The following is an 11722-nucleotide window of genomic DNA, read 5'->3' on the forward strand; positions in this document are numbered from 1 at the left end:
CAATAAAAAAATTGGTTATGCTGATCCACTCCCCACCCCTGACTTCTCTCTTCTACTCGGTCTCATTTTAGGTAAACTAGTCTGAAACCACAGGAACAGGACTGGTAGTCAGAGGCTTTTGCTTTGGAGTCAACCAAGATTACCTGTACCTGTTGCCATCAAGTTGATTTCGACTCATAGTGACCCTATAGGACAGAGTAGAACTGCCCCATAGGATATCCAAGGAGCGGATGGTGGTTTCAAACTGCCAGTCTTTTGGTTAGCAGCTGTAGCTCTTAACCACTGTGCCATCAGGGCTCCTAAACGAGATAAGAGGGATGCGAAGTCTTGGAAGATCAGATAACCTAGCTTGGGTGATGACATACTTAGTATTAGTCCTCTGTGCAGAGATGACAAAAAGCTCAAAAAGATGAAAAATGAAGGCAAGAAGGTGTCGCATTGTGTGGTTGATGGGGTGGCCCAATAAGCCTGCCTGGATCTCAAGCTTGAGCAGGCCAGAGTCCCAGGCGTAGAATCTGATAGAGTGATCTCCACAAGCCTTGGGGTCCTGTATGACTGACACCCACTTGCAATTGTAGCTGAAGAGAGACGAATCAATATAGGGGCTCCCACTGTAGGACTGGGCACTGATGGGGAGCTGCCCCAGCAGCTGGTGCACTGCCTCTGTGTGCCCTCCATATACGGCATTGGTAAGTGTCTTTGAGCCAGTGTTGGATCCACTTTGAAAATTTAGTGCTGGAAATTGAGCAGAGAAATTGGCCTTTTCTGTATAGGGTAGCATTACAGAAGAGGTCACAGAAGTTCTCAAAGAGTTCAAAAACCTCATCTAACATATACTCAAATAGATTGAGCCCCTCTGTTGTCCGCATATTGTACAGGCCAAAGAAAGATGCCTGTAATGGACCTGAGACCTAGAGTGTTACAGTGTCCTCACTAGTGTACCTGATAAACAGTTTTCATCCAAAAGCTGCATTTTCCACATGTGCACCTGCCACGGCTGGTTAAAATACTAGAAGGCCCTCTTGGCCATTGCACCACCATTCTGTTCTGCCCATGCCACAAGCGCACAAGTAGCTAGTGTTTCAGGGAGTTGATAAAAAGATCTCTAAAGGGATTGGCTATGCCTGTCTGACTGTTCTGCCGTATCTTGGGGAAAACAGCTGACACAATGAGCAGGACATCCTCATAGCAGAAGCAGCCACTGGGCCACACATCAATGACAGTGCCTTCAGGAATCACCTGAAAGATGCAGGTGGTCTGCTACTGCACTGACAAGATGGCCAGGATGTTCTTGTACAGGTGTAGCCCTTGGGTGTAACAGGGCCACTTTATCACACTTGAATGTGCAAATGTTACACAAGCTGCCTGTGTGAAGGTCAATGATATAGAGAGAAGGGACAGTGGGTTGGGGCTCACTGATTCACAGTTTCCATACGCCTTTTAGAAGGAGGGGTGAGGCTCCTCTGGGAGGTAGACAACTGAGCCCATGATGACACACTGACAGTCATCAGTGAAGAAGCTACACTCCCAGTTCTGGTACTCACCATTAGCCCCTACGTTGGTAATGTGCAGCAGGACAAAAAGCATTCAAAGAGCCAGCCCTAGATATTGATTGATAGCTGGTCATTTCACTTGGACAGGATCTCCCCATCATGCCCCTGCAGCCTGGCAGCCCTGGTCCTCACAGGTTTCCAGAGATATCTGGCCCAAAGAAAAAGCGATAAAGAAGTGTCCATCGAGTAAGAATTTACACAAAAAACAAGGAAGGTTCTCAACGTGGACAACTGTGAAGTTGGGGAGACATTCTAGTGGATACCCCGACCTGATGCCCGTGGGTACCTGCCTTGCCTGAGCGGATCCTTTCACCTCCCAGGTGGTGAATGAGATTTTGGTTTTGGGTTCCACCAGGTTCGATGGTGGGAAGCATGATGATCCATTTCACATCTCTGTCCAGTCCCTACTCAAAGGGCCGGGCCAGCTGCCCCACCTCCACCCTGCCACTCGCTCAGTGCGTGCCTCCTCCCAGCCGGGCCCCGCTGTGCCTCTGAATCTGGCTGGGTGCCAGGGCCCCCATTAAACATCTTAAGGTTTGTTTCTTGACCTGTTATATGGATTTTTTCAGTGAATGTTGAATATGCATTTGAAAAGGATGTGTATTCTTCTGTTGTTTGGTAAAAGCTTTCTCTAAATGTCAAGTAGAAAGAGTTATCTGATGGTAAATTCCAGTCGTTTATTATTGCAGATTTTTTTGTCTACTAGTACTATCTATGATATGACCGTGAGTATATCCCCCTGAATTTAGAGACCATCTGAAGAATAGATGTGACGCATTGAACACTAGTGACCACAGACCAGACGAGTTGTGGAATGACATCAAGGACATCATACATGAAGAAAGCAAGAGGCCACTGAAAAGACAGGAAAGAAAGAAAAGACCAAGATGGATGTCAGAGGAGACGCTGAAACTTGCTCTCAAACATCAAGCAGCTAAAGCAAAAGGAAGAATTGATGAAGTAAAAGAACTGAACAGAAGATTTCAAAGGGCCTCTCAATAAGACAAAGTAAAGTATTAAAATGACATGTGCAAAGAGCTGGAGATGGAAAACCAAAAGGGAAGAACACACTTGGTGTTTCTCAAGCTGAAAGAACTGAAGAAAAAATTCAAGCCTCAAGTTGCAATAGTGAAGGATTCTATGGGGAAAATGTTAAACAACACAGGAAGCATCAAAAGAAGTTGGAAGGAATACACAGAGTCATTATACCAAGAAGAATTAGTCGATGTTCAACCATTTCAAGAGGTGGCATATGATCAGGAAAGAATGGCACTGAAGGAAGAAGTCCAAGCTGATCTGAAGGCATTGATGAAAAACAAGGCTCCAGGAATTGATGGAATATCAACAGAGATATTTCAACAAACAGATGCAGTGCTGGAGGTGCTCACTCGTCTATGCCAAGAAATATGGAAGACAGCTTCCTGGCCAACTGACTGGAAGAGATCCATATTTATGCCTATTCCCAAGAAAGGTGATCCAACAGAATGTGGAAATTATCGAACAATATCATTAATATCACACGCAAGCAAAACTTCGCTGAAGATCATTCAAAAACGGCTGCAGCAGTATATTGACATGGAACTGTCAGAAATTCAGGCTGGTTTCAGAAGAGGGCGTGAAACCAGGGATAACATTCATGATGTCAGATAGGTCTTGGCTGAAAGCAGAGAATACCAGAAGGATGTTTACCTGTGTTTTATTGGTTATGCAAGGGCATTCGACTGTGTGGATCATAACAAATTATGGATAACATTGCGAAGAATGGGAATTCCAGAACACTTAATTGTGCTCGTGAGGAAACTTTACATAGATCAAGAGGCAGTTTTTCAGACAGGACAAGGTGATACTGATTGGTTTAAAGTCAGGAAAGGTGTGTGTCAGGGTTGTATTCTTTCACCATACCTATTCAGTCTGTATGCTGAGCAAATAATCCGAGAATCTGGACTATATGAAGAAGAATGGGGCATCAGGATTGGAGGAAGACTCAACAACCTGCGTTATGCAGATGACACAACCTTGCTTGCTGAAGGTGAAGAGGACTTGAAGCACTTACTGCACAGCCTTCAGTATGGATTACACCTCAATTCAACATAAAGAAAACAAAAATCCTCAAAACTGGACCAATGAGCAACATCATGATAAACGGAGAAAAGATTGAAGTTGTCAAGGATTTCATTTTACTTGGATCCACAATCATCACCCATGGAAGCAGCAGTCAAGAAATCAAAGGACGCGTTGCATTGGGGAAATCTGCTGCAAAGGACCTCTTTAAAGTGTTGAAGAGCAAAGGTGTCACCTTAAAGACTAATGTGCATCTGACCCAAGCCATGATATTTTCAATCGCATCATATGCATGTGAAAGCTGGACAATGAATAAGGAAGGCTGAAGAAGAATTGACGCCTTTGAATTGTAGTGTTGGAGATGAATATCGAATATACCATGGGCTACCAAAAGAACGAACAAATCTGTCTTTGAAGAAGTACACCCAGAATGCTGCTTAGAAGCAAGGATGGTGAGACTGGGTGTTACATACTTTGGACATGTTGTCAGGAGGGATGAGTCCCTGGAGAAGGACATCATGCTTGGCAGAGTACAGGGTCAGCGGAAAAGAGGAAGACCCTCAACGAAGTGGATTGACACAGTGGCTGCAACAATGAGCTCAAGCATAACAACGATTGTGAGGATGGCTCAGGACTGGCAGTGTTTTGATCTGTTGTGCGTAGGATCATATGAGTTGGAACCGACTCGACAACACCTAACAACAACAGTACTATCTATTGGAGCCTAGTGGCCAGTGGTTACAAATTTGGCTGCTAACCAAAAAGGTCAACAGTTGGAATCCACCAGCCACTGCTTGGAAACTCTATGGGGCAATTTTACTCAGTCCTATTTTTTTTTTTTTTTTTTTATGGGATAGCTATGAGTAGGTAACTGACTCGTCGGCAACAACCCATAAACCCATTGCAGTCTAGTTGATTCTGACTCATAGCGACCCTATAGGACCCAGTAGAACTGCCCCATAGGGTTTCCAAGGAGCAGCTGGCAAATTCAAACTGCTAACCTTTTGGTTATCAGCCTGAGATCTTAACCTCTGTGCCACCAGGGCCCCGTCAGCAACAGTACTATCTATTGTTCATAGAGGTGTATTAAAATCTGTGGAGCCCTAGTAGTGCAGTGGTTAAGAGCTCAGGCTGCTAACCAAAAAAAAAAACCAAAAGGTCGGCAGTTAAAACCTACCAGGCGCTTCTTGGAAACCCTATGAAGCAGTTCTACTCTGTCCTATAGGGTGGAAGGTCACAGGTTTGGTTTGTTTGGTTTGGTTTGGTTTTTTGAAGACTGTAACTCTAATTTGTTTATTTATTTATTTTCTAATTCTGTTAGGTTTTGATTATGTATCCTTAAGCTGTGTTCATTGGTATATACGCGTTTACAATTATTATCTTTTTGTTGAGATACCCTTCTATCATTATGCAATGTTCTTTATCTTTTTCCTGAAGTCTGCTTTGTCTGACATTAATTTAGCCACTCCAACTTTCTTTTAATTAATGTTTGTGTGTTATATGTCTAAGCCTTTTACTTTTCTTCTATCTATACCATCATATTTGACATAAGTTTCTTGTAGATAGCATATCGTTGCCTTTTTTAAAAAGTCCATTCTGACAATCTCTATCTTTTAATCAAGGTTTTAAAGAATTTGTACTTAATGAGATTATTGCTATCTTTTAATTTAAGTCCAAGAAATGTTGTGTTTTCTATTTATTCCACCTAATCTTTTAATTTAAGTCCGAGAAATGTTGTGTTTTCTATTTATTCCATCTAATTTGCATTCTTCTGTTTCCCTTTTTTACCTTCTTTTGGATTGTATGAACTTTTACAGTATTTCATTTCAATATTTCTATTGTGTTTGACTCTTTCTCTTTGTATAGTTTGTGTGTGTGTATGTTTGAGTGTTATCTCCTGGTATTGTAATATGTATGCATAGCTTTTTCATTTCTAATTAAAAATAATACTTTATCACCACATTTCAAAAGCAGAAACCTTACCATGATACAGGTCTTTTTGCTATCCACCATCTATGTTACTGTTCTCTGTTGTATCTCCAACACTGAAATCAGCGTCAATGTTATAGTTTTTCAACTACTTAACATGTTTCAAAGAAGTAAATCATAAAATATGATTGTCACCAAGATATGATCCATTTTTGTTGCTCTTTCTTCATTTCTGATGTATCAGATTTTTTTGTGTTACCATTTGCTTTTCGGCTGAAGAACTTCATTTAGTAATTGTGTATTTTCTGCCAACAAATTATCATCACCTGAGAGTTTTCTTTCATCCGAGAATGTCTTTATTTTACATTCATTCCTGAAGGATACTTTCACTAGATATAGATTTCTGAGCTGACTGACTTTTTTATTTTAAGTGCTTGAAAACTGTCGTTTCCTTCTGACCTCCACAGTTTCTGATGAGATATCCACACTCATTCAAATCATTTCCTCCTACAGGTAAAATTTATGTTGCTCTGGAGTTTTTGAAGGTATTTTTCCCTTCATTTTTAGTTTTCAGCAGTTTGATTGACTTGCATGTGTCCGTACATGGATTTCTTTGGGCCTCTCTACTTTGGGTTTATGGAGATTCTTGGAACTGTAGGTTTATGATTTTCACTAAATTTGGAAAGTTCTAAAAACTTATTGTCAATTTTTTTATTATTATTATCACACACTTTCTCCCCTCGTTCTAAATCTTTGCTGATACAATTTCTAGACTTTCTGTTATTGTTCCACAGATCACTGGGGCCCTATTTCTCTCTTTCTCAGTTTTTCCGATTGGATAATTTTTATTTGCCGATCTTCATGTATACAAACTCTTCTTTGTCATCTCCATTGTACGACTAAGCCCATCTGATGAGCGTTTTTACTTTGCATGTTTATTTTTCAGTTTTAAAGTTTCCATTTGTATTTTTATTTATAATTTCTTTTTTCCTTCTTTTTTTTTGCTCAAGATTTCTATTTTTCCATTTGTTTCAAAGGTGTTCAAAGACTTGTTTGCTACACTATTTTTACATTAGCTGCTTTAAAGCCCCAGTGGTGCAGAGGTTCAAGTGCTCAGCTGCTAACTGGAAGATATTCAGTTCAGACCCACCAGCCACTCTGCAGGAGAAAGACGTGGCAGTCTGCTTCCGTAAAGATTTAAACCTTGGAAGCCTTATGGGGCAGTTCTGCTCTGTCCTAGTGGGTCGCTGTAAGTTGGAATCAACTCTACAGCAGTGGGTTTGGTTTATTTGGCTTTAAAGGTTTCGTCAGATGATTCAATATCTGTGCCATCTCAGCTTTGGCTTTTTCTTATTAGAGTTGAGATTTTCCTGGTTCTTCACATGTTGAGTAATATTGGATTGTAGCTGAATATTTTGAATAAGATTCTGGGTCTTTTTTAAATTCTATGGAGAACCTTGACATTTGTGTTTTAGCATGCAGTCCACCTGGTTAGGTTTTTACTGCATATTCTGACTTACCTTTGTTGGGCTGTCATTGTTAGGTGCTGTTGAGTCAATTCTGTCGTATAGCAACACCATGTGTCAGGTTAGAAGTGCCCTATAGGATTTTCTTCACGGATCCCTGATGGTATAGTGGTTAGAGCTCAGCTGCTAACCCGAATGTCAGCAGTCTGAATCCACCAGCCGCTCCTTGGAAACCCTATGGGGCGGTTCTACTCCGTCCAATAGGGTCGCTATGAGTTGAAATCGACTTGATGGCAATAGGTTTGATTTTTATAGGGGTTTCTAGGCTGTAATCTTTATGGGAGCAGATCACCAAGTCTTTCTTCCGTGGAGCTGCTGCGTGGATTTAAACTGCCAAACTTTTGGTTAGCAGCTGAGCACTTAACTGTTGTGCCACTAGGGCTCCTTTTTTAATCTTAAAAACAAAACCTGTTGCCATCAAGTCAATTCCAACTCATAGCGACCCTATAGGACAGAGCAGAACTGCTCCATAGGGTTTCCAAGGAGCACCTGGTGGATTTGAACTGCTGACCTTTTGGTTAGAAGCTGTAGCTCTTAACCACTGGGCCACCAGGGTTTCCTTTCTAATCTTAGACATTATATTTCTATGATTTGGATCCTTTTTTATATATCTTTCATTTCTCTACTTAGGGTGCTCAAATTTTCCTTTAACTTCTTGAACATATGAAATACCATTGTAACAGCTGTTTTAATGTCCTTGCATTTGATGTTACATTGTAACCATGCTAATTCTATTACCTGTAGGATTTCTAGGTCTACTTTTAGTGAATTTTTTATTCCTCATTATAGGTCATATTCTCTCAATTTTTTGCATACCTGGCAATTTTATATTGGATGCTCAACATTGGAAAATACACTTCTTTAGTTGCTGGAAATTTTTATATACCTGTAGATGTGCTTAGAGGAGCCCTGGTAATGCAGTGTTTAAGTGCTCGGCTACTAACTGAAAGGTTGGCAGTTCAAACCCGCCAGCCAATAGGCGGGAGAAAGATCTGGCAGTCTGCTTCCATAAAGATTTACAGCCTTAGAAGTTCTGCAGGACAGTTCTACTCTGCCCTACAAGGTCACTGTGAGTAGAAATCATCTCGATGACAATGTTTTGTTTGTTTTTCAGAGATGTGCTTGAGCTTTGTCCTGGATTGCATTTATTTGAAATAATTTAGATTTTCAAGGCTTATTTTTGAGCATTGATTAGCAGAATAGAGAAACCTTTATGTTAGGACTAACTTTGCTTTACCAAAGCAATGGCCCTCTGAGTGTTCTACCTAAGACCCCTTTAACTGAAGTTTTCTAACCCTACTAAAGGCAATACAAACATTCCCAGCCCTTAGAACTGCAGGAATTGCTTCCTCTTCTCCTCTCAGATGGTACTTTCTGAGGCCTCAGGTAGTGTGCTGATTGGTAACAAACTTGAGAGGGACTTCTGAAAATTTCTGGAGTTCTTACTCTGCGAAGCTCTCTCCTCAATGGTATTCTGCCTTATGAACTCCAGCTACCTTGGCCCTCCAGGATTGCCAGCTTTGTATACTTAATTCAGTGGGTCTTCCAGGCTCTGACTGGATTTCTTTTCCCTGCATTGCAGCCAAGAAATGCCCCCTAGGTAGTAACTGAGTCACTTAAAGGACTCAACTCACCTTACCTCTTCCCACCGTTCAGGACTCAGGGTCCCGTGCTGTCTGATGTCAAATGTCTAAAAATCATTATTACGTATGTTTGGTCCTGTTTTTTTGTTGTTGTTGTTGATTCAGGGGTAAGGTAAACTCAGTCTCTTTTACTTAATCTTGGATGTAAGCAGAAGTCCCAAATAATGGTCTTTTAAAAATATATACAGTGAAATTTATGAGAACCAGAGCTCAACAGGACTCCCCTGTTTTTCTGCTTCTCCCAAGTTTTCCACCTTTGACAGGGTGAAGTCTCACCAGTTTTGCATTTTCCACCTCAGACAGGTTTTCACCACACACAGGTTCCGGCTTTTGCAGGTTTTACTGAATATTGCCTGTTTTTTCTTGCACTTCTTTAGATTTATCTAATTTCCCAATGATATTCTTAGTACTTTTTCCTGATTCTGACCTACATTCCACTTGATCGTATCTTATAAAAAGACATTTAAACTTTAATTATCTCACAGTTTATCAATGAATCTTCATTTTTTAAAAAATGTTTGTTGTGCTTTAAGTGAAAGTTTACAAATCAAGTCAGCCCCTTATACGTATATATATATACCGTGCTATATATAGTTCTACTCTGTCCTATAGTGTCACTATGAGTTGGAATCGGCTCGACGGCAATGGGTTTGTTTTTTTTTAATATACTCTTAGTTGCTGTCCCCCTAATGAGACAGCACATTCCTTCTCTCCACCCTGTGTTTCCGTGTCCATTCAGCCAGCTTCTGTCCCCCTCAGCCTTCACAACTCCCTTCCAGACATAAACTGCCCAGATAGCCTCATGTGCCTACTCGATCCAAGACACTCACTCTTCACTGGTATCATTTTCTGTCTTGTAGTCCAGCCCAATCCGTGTCTGAAAAGTTGGCTTCGAGAATGGTTCCTGTCTTGGGCTTACAGTAGGTCTGAGGGCCATGATCTCTGGGATCCCTCTGGTCTCAATCAGACCATTAAGTCTGATTTTTTTACTAGAATTTGGGGTCTTCATCCCACTGCTCTCCTGCTCCTTCAGGGATTCTCTGTTGTGATGAGTCTTCACTTTGTTTTATAATTTTCTTCAACAATGTCGGGATCTGAGTAGCATTTCCAGTGTGTTCCAATTAAATTAAACATTTCAAGTTTAAAAATCATAACAGCTATATATACAAAGGATAATAATAATAATAAAAATAATGACTAATAAACATTTTATTGCTTACTTTGAGTAAGATCCTGAGTTTAGTGCTTTAAATGCATTTAGCTTATTTAAAGCACACAGCAAACCAATGTTTCTATCAATAAATAACTCAGTTTTACAAATGATGGACCTGAGGCTTTTGTAGACCCAGTGCCTTTCCCAAGGCCACATAGCTGTCAACGGCATTGTCCAGAATTGAACCTAGGATTGATTGTACCTAAAGCTCTTTCCACTAACACCTTCCTCTGAAGTGGTAGATGGAGACTACAGAAATTTATCAAGTTTTAACTCCTAAACAATTTTGGTATTAAAAAAAAATTTTTTTGGTTCTAAAAGTTACACTGTCATCACACATACACACATAAAAAAGAATCGAGACCGATCAGATCCTATGAGGCAGGTCCTCATTTGATGCAGAGCACCTCAAGCTGCATCACCATCATTTGTTCATTTTTCAACTCCCTCAAAAGGCTGTGAGCGAGGCGGGGCCAAGATGGCGGACTAGGTGGACGCTACCGCGGATCCCTCTTGCAACAAAGACTCGGAAAAACAAGGGAATCGATCACATACATGACAATCTACGAACTCTGAACAACAAGCACAGACTTAGAGACGGAAAACGAACAAATACAGGCAGACAGCCACCATTTTCAGAACTAGGAGCCAGCGTACCAGGCAGGTGACCTTCAGAGCCCGACCTGGGGCAGAGCCCAGGGGGGCAGATGGCACAGAAAGGGGGCCCAGCCCTAACCCCCAAACCCATCCCGGGCGGGAGTCTAGCTGGTTGGCGCGGGCGGCGTAGTGGCGCAGCCGGAGGGAGAAGCACCCGGGAGATAGTGACTGATATTGGAGAGGGGAGAACAGCTTCCCAGCGGGCGAGCCGTCCCTCCGGGAGTTTGGCAGGAAGTGGGCGAGGCGCGAGCGGGGGGAGGCCAGCTATATTTCCCTAAAGCGACCCCGGGGCGGGGCCCACACGTTCGTGCGAGAGGACGCCCACCCAGTCCGCGCGTGTGGCGCAGCGAACCAGAGGGAGAAATCCCCGGACGTGACTGGTCTCAGAGCTGGGAAAACAGCGTCCCAGACGGGGAGCCATTCCGCTGGGATTTGGGCACACGCGCGCGGGTGGGGCGTGAGCGCAGGGTCCAATTGTATTCCCCTGAATTGACCCGGGGGCGGGCCCACCTGGTCGTGCGGGTGACGCCCACCCAGATCGCGCGTGTGGCGCGGCGCACGGGAGGGAAAAACCCCCGGAAGTGACGGGTCTCAGACCGAGGAAAGCAGCGTCCCAGCCGGCGAGCTGTCCCGCTGGGATTTGGGTGCTTGCGCGGGCAGGCGCAAGCGCGGGGTCCAATTATATTCTCCTGAATAGACCCTGGGGGTGGGCCCACACGTTCGTGTGGGAGACTCCCACCCAGTGCGCGCGAGCGGTGCCGCGCACCGGAGGGAGTAGTCCCTGGGAGGAAGTGACTGGTCTCTGAGCAGGGAAAGCAGTGTCCTAGCCGGGAAGCCGTCCCGCCCGGATTTTGGCGGACGGGGGCGGACTGTGAACGCGGTGTTCAGCTCTATATTCTGTGGTGCTACACTCCCAGCTCTCTGATCCCTCCCCCACCCTCCCCAGGTGGCTCCATTAACATCCGAATACCCGGAGCCAGAGGGAGAATTCAGATAGGGATCTGACGGCATTTTTTTTTTAGCTGATTACCTGGAAAATCTAGTTTCCCAGTGATGGCTCGGAGACAGCAGTCCATATCAAACCACATAAAGAAACAGACCATGACAGCTTCTCCAACCCCCCAAACAAAAGAATCAAAA

The 11722-nt window shown here is 43.0% G+C and overlaps 1 pseudogene; it reads right to left on the bottom strand.

The window, feature by feature from the left end:
* Positions 1–206: 206 nt before the first annotated feature.
* Positions 207–1937, bottom strand: LOC100669394 (DET1 homolog; annotated as a pseudogene).
* Positions 1938–11722: the final 9785 nt, after the last annotated feature.

This window comes from Loxodonta africana, chromosome 15 (assembly GCF_030014295.1).
Source record: "Loxodonta africana isolate mLoxAfr1 chromosome 15, mLoxAfr1.hap2, whole genome shotgun sequence".
Taxonomy (NCBI): domain Eukaryota; kingdom Metazoa; phylum Chordata; class Mammalia; order Proboscidea; family Elephantidae; genus Loxodonta; species Loxodonta africana.